The sequence below is a fragment of the Daphnia magna genome, linkage group LG1 (assembly GCF_020631705.1).
Source record: "Daphnia magna isolate NIES linkage group LG1, ASM2063170v1.1, whole genome shotgun sequence".
In the NCBI taxonomy this organism is placed as follows: domain Eukaryota; kingdom Metazoa; phylum Arthropoda; class Branchiopoda; order Diplostraca; family Daphniidae; genus Daphnia; species Daphnia magna.
The window spans coordinates 4,388,745-4,394,744 of record NC_059182.1 but is presented as its reverse complement, the minus strand read 5'-3'; the positions used below and the strand labels follow the sequence as shown (position 1 = coordinate 4,394,744).

Genomic DNA, 6,000 nt, shown 5'->3' with positions numbered 1-6,000 from the left:
GTTAAATTAACATGGAAAAATAGTCGAACTATTTCTTTTATGTAGGCGATTTTAATGGCTTTTCTAATGGACCCAATTGACTTGCTGACCAAATGGAATCACCATTTTTTATAGGGCCACAGCATCTTCGTTTCATGTTCTTTCATCGCATGTGCCAGTTATATAATTCGATAACGCGATTTATCGCCAACATTTTTACGTCGCCTTTAATCCACCAGTTTATTACACAGCCAATATGTATATAGCTATAGCGTATATAGAGCAGTCATATTCAACACGAGTCCGTCTCCGTCAATAAACTAAAAACTAATTTCTTTCGAGCTTAAACAACTTATGTAGGACACAGGATTTTAGACGTAAGATACAGACACATAACAAAATAATCCTGTTACATCATCTCCTTCCTATAGTATATAGAAAGAGGTTGCGGTCGTCATAATAACAGCTGATGTAAACACGTGAGTTATATACGCCCTTTCCTTATACGGAGAACACAAAGCCCTCCAAAATAAAGATATAATTTTAAATTCTTCAGTTCAATTGAAGATGGGCCTTCTAAAAAAATATTCAAACGCGATAAATCAACGATCATCAACACCCCACACCGAAAACATTTTCTTATATAATATACGTTGAACCATTTACGTTTATTATAATATCCAGCAGCAAACATTAAAGTTTCGTTTCAAATAAAAACACCATCGCAAAGCAGCAGCGAGAAGCTATCGGTTTTCATGTTTCTATACTCACAAACTTCTTTCATATCTGTTGATGACCCTATCACGTTGCTCTGTAGATATACACAACCCTCGTGGCCCCAGAAAATGTTTTTCTTTTTCCTCGAACCGACGTCTTGTTGGCTACATATATATAATGGCCACATAGTATTGAATTTCCGTACACAATGCAGCATCCCGTTCGGCTATCAAAAGTAGATCAACAGCATGTGGTTTGTATATATCTACAATCTTTTTTACGTTCTTGCGTAATACACAACAAGCAATGGGATAAATGATGGATGAGGCGTGCACATCCATCATTGCGTTACACATTCGTTGAAACCTGCCTTCGGCGAGTATAGGCTGCTTACGTCTTATAGCACAAGAAACCATATATAGATATAGTATATAATATACTAAAGACTGTGTTGAATAATCCGAAATAGCTGAGCTGGACGATTATGTGATTGACAAGCCACTTGGACAAGTTGCCCTGCTCACCAAAATAGGTTGTGTGAAATGCAGTTGGCAAACAATTTCGTCGCAATTGCATAACGATCACAACGGACTTGTAGACCCACATATTTGCTGCCAACAAAGGCGATGCAATTTCGTGAGTTGGCCGGCAGGAGTGGTCGATTGAAAAAAATAAAAAAGAATGAAACCCAAGTGATTCAATCATTTCGATTTCCCTCAATATAAGAAAACATGAATGCGAGTCCGTCTGCTGGTCCTTTATATAATAGAGATCGTTCTTCTTATATATTTATGGGAAGGGTTCTTTCAAATTGCCTTTTCTTTTAATCTGATTTCAATTTATTTCCTTTTTTTTTTATTATCCATATACGTTTGTGCGAGCTGCTGTTTTCTTGATTCTATATCATTCAGTGATTTGATTTGGGGCCCCTATGACGAAAGAGGATGTTCAACAACAACAAAATGGAACTGACTTCAGCCATTCGGGAAATCAAGCCGATTGAATTGAATTTCGAAAAAAAAAATATATCTAATGCGGTTGATCGTTATATATATTCTATAAAGATATCGATTGACAGTGTTTCGAATGGGATCATCACAAAGGATGCGTCTGTAATTGATAAGGTCATCATCGATCCCATCATTTTATACCTAAAGATGAATTTGACCTTTTCGTATTCTAAAAAAGTATTGAATATTTAGAAGAAATTATGCATTTTATACTATAATAAATTGATGAACAAAATCACGTTTTCCAAAGACGTTTAAATCATTTAATGTAAAAAAAAAAGTTCGCCAGTGAATGACGCGACTCGAACCGTTGCTCATTTCGATCGATTTTTCTCTCAATCTGTGTCATCACGTTCGTATGGCTGTCATTTACTGCCAAACGATTGGAGCGGCAAAATCCTTATAGACTCTCGATATTATAGATTTCCTCCCCCCCCCCCTTTTTTTTTTTCTTTTTAAAATTTTTTTTCTGTATAGAAAATTCAACGTATTTCATTTGCCTTTTCTCTTTTCTACATAGTTGCTGCTTTGGTGTATATTTTGAAGGGGAAATGAAAAGACGAACGTTATTGGATTTTCGGTCGCAATTGTACCGCAACGAGCTCCCATCATTAAATGATCCGATATTATAAAGAATTCGATCCTTAAAAAAAAAATAGCTTTCCATTTTTTAAATTATTCATCTCTTAGAATTATTTTTTTTTCTACATTAGTGTATGTGTACCAAGCGCCACCTATTTTGTACGAGAGGGTACGTATATACACGATACATACATGGAATAGATTCTGCTATATTTTGAATGCTTTGGGGCAGGTTATCTAATCGTCAAGTTCGACTCACTGGCAAGTTTCACATGGCATTTCAGTTCGATTAGCAGAGACGCACTACATGTAGTCTGCTATAATAATCACGTGGGTTGAGAATATTATTTTTAGCATTTTTAATATCAACATTAAATGAAATGTATGGGGACGTTGTTACAATGTTTTAGAACGATCGTCGTGATGACAATGTCCTCTGGTCAACGGCCGATTCTAGTTTTCGTGTTTTAAAAAATCGATTTATTTCGATAGTCGATACTTTATCGCCTCAGGCTATCTTTACTCGTTCGTTGTGAATCTATAAATAGTCTGTACGTCGATACATGGCGGTCACTGTATATATATTTATCGATTAGCTTTGTTCAACCAAATGTAGGGTATTCTGAAAACATTATGTTTTCCTTACCAACTTTCTTTGCGTCTTCCGCAACCGGTCGCTTGAATATTTAATGAGCTGGTCATGGAGTTTATAGACCGCATCGAAGAAAGAGTGGGTGTTTCCTTTATGTATATCCATCTAAATAAACACACTATTATTTCCTTGTACGCTCCTTTTATTTGCTGTCTTTTTCTTATCATCATCTCCTTCCTTTTTTTTGGGGGGGGGGGGGTATACTTTTTCTTGTTGAGACGTGCCTGGGTGACATCTATTGTTGCACAACTTTTTCGGCAAGTTGGATTCCCACCTTTGTGTATTGTTATACTTTTCTATTCGCTACACAGTTGCCAGTTTTATTTTCTATTACGTTTAGACTGATTCCGCGTGTTCCACCTATATATATATATAGGCCAGACAGACCATTTTTTCTTCTTGAAGAATTGAGTGAAAAAAGAATGTAACCCACCCACTCAATCACGATTGCACTCTGATATATGGTTGTTCATCATTAATATAGAGTATAGCATAGATGGAAAAAGTGAATGCAATCAAATCTCGATCAATGCTTGATGATAAACTTTCATGATAAACTTTAATGTCAATTCAGTCTCAGTTTAACTTGGATAGACCTATTCCAGCAATATAATGAAATATTAACAATTCGTACATGTATAGAAAGTGCGGGGGATTGATGCCGTTGGTGACACTTGAGATCCCTGGAAAAAAAAAGAGGGGGGAATTAGCATAGAACGTGTGTGCACCGATGGGGCCAATATCGCGAGCGAAATGTAAATAAATCGAAACAAGAAAAAAAAGTGTGCAGAGCGTTCGAAACGTTTTCCATAACTAGTGCGAAATGGCGTATATGTACGTATATGGAATATCAATCAGATGATGATTCAGGCACGTTTATATATAATATGTGTTTTGCATTAGATAATAAAATGTAGACTATAGCATATCGTCCACTTGGGTGTTCAATACGAAGCAAGTGCCCCGCTATTTGCACAGCCAATCCTCCTGTCTAATGCCCCTTTTTTTTCTTATCCATTCAGCATTTTCGTTAGGTTTATATACTCGAATTTTCTACGAATATTCATTTAAACGTATATTATTTTGAATGTCATAATATACCGAAACAGTTTTTAAAATTTTATATTCAAGATTTTTTGATTTTATTTACTAAAATTCGGTTGGTAAACAATGACGAAAGCTGTTGTTTATATCGTTTGGTTTGTTGTTTGATTGTTTGTTTTGTTATTGATTATATCGTTGATTGAATAACAATTTGTTGATTTTCTCCATTCTCGCTCACTTGGGATCAACCTCACATCCTGCCGACGATTTGTTATATTACTTTGCAGAACGGTAAACAAAAAAATGAAGAAATAAATAAACAATCAAAGAATTGGGGGGGAGAGATTGAGTAGATGGACTAGTTGAGACATTTGCCTCCCTTTCTTTCCCTCAAAGAGTAAGTGAATGCCGTTGATTTTGGCTTACGTCCAGGGACACAAATGGGTGAACCCAAATGTGCCTGCCAAACAGCAGCACGCACCCTGTCACGCTATATGCCCTTTTCGCTGCTCTATATGGGCTATCCAGTGAACGACAAAAAGAAATGAAAAAAAAGGGAAGGGGAGACTTAAAGTCAATCGCTTTCTCATCTCTAAAAAATCTCTCTTTGTGTGATGTGATTTTTTTTTTTTTTTACTCACTTTCCGCTTTGGTTTGTCGATATACCCGTTACAATAAATCCCGATTCAACCATTTTCTACGCCTACTATAATCAATGAAAAGGGCACAAAAATGGAGCCCGTCGAAAAGACGCAGCACACAAGAAAAAAGGCCATCAATAGTCACCTGAGAAAAGTATAAAGTTGATTACACGCCAATCTACACACGTGTTTTCCGCTCCGATTGGTAATTTCATCGTTAGACTACTTACGCATTTTTATAACGAAAACAATTGTGCTGTTACTCGATCAGGACACTAGATAGACCACTCCAATTGGTTACATCCATCTTTGTTTTCTTTATTTATTTATTTATTCTGTACATAAAGAAAAAAACGACGTATATACGAAAAATCAGGACAGCTAAACCGATTTATTCCGGCTGGCAACTCTGCTGCTGCTCATCAAGTCACCGTGATTTGGACATTTCTTTTTCTTTGTTTCCGCACGACATCCCAGCAAAACACAAGTGGTCCTTCAATTCTTTAACGTATTATAGAGACTACAAATACATTCATCCCCAATCTTTTATACATGTGTATACATACGTAACCCATTCTAATTAGACGCATTGAATCTCAATCAGCTGACAGGGGTCCGTTTTTTCGCAATTCATGGATGTATACAAAACGTCATCAGTATAAAGGGGGGGAAATGTTGAATCAGAGGACTGTAACATCGACTCGCTATACAGTTGAATACCTTCATTAAAATCTAGATTATAATTACTAATTTTTTTTTCCTTTTATCGAACGCTTTTGTTTTTTATTGAAGAAGTATTTCATCATCAGTCGATATCTTTGGTTTTGTTTCAATGCTTCGTAGAAAAAGAGAATGCAGATTGGCAAACCGGGATGACGCTATTCAATCAACATATTCGCTTTAGCGTTTTCGAAGAAAGAAAGTAAAAAAAAAAAGGGGGGGGGAGGATTTATGTACAATCGATACATAGAAGAAGGCCACAGCAGCTGTATATTAGAGAAGCAAATATATAGGGCGTTGGCTGTGTATAATATATGTTTAGAAATATATCTATAGACAAGTATAGGCGAAAAGGGAGAGGATAGACAGCTGTTGAAGACGGTAAAAGAATCCAATCAGAACTATATCCAATCTACGTGCCAGACGGGTTGAAGGACTATACGGGATTCCTCTATTGACGGATGGCTTTCATTTTTCTCTTTTGCACATCCAGCGAATCCTTGTGTGCAATTAGTAACGAAAACTAGTTAGAGTGAAAAAAAGAAATGGCATGTTTTTAAGATGTGGTGGAATTTACGTAATTATGTTCATCGATCTGTGAATTAAACGGTGTTGCGTTGATAATTGAAACGCTTTTTTTTAATGACGTCATATA

General features: G+C 36.1%; 1 protein-coding gene across 1 annotated transcript in view; it reads left to right on the top strand.

The window, feature by feature from the left end:
• Positions 1-6,000, top strand: part of LOC116930699 (dopamine D2-like receptor) — a 46,021-nt gene that overhangs the window by 21,195 nt on the left and 18,826 nt on the right. The window lies entirely within an intron of this gene.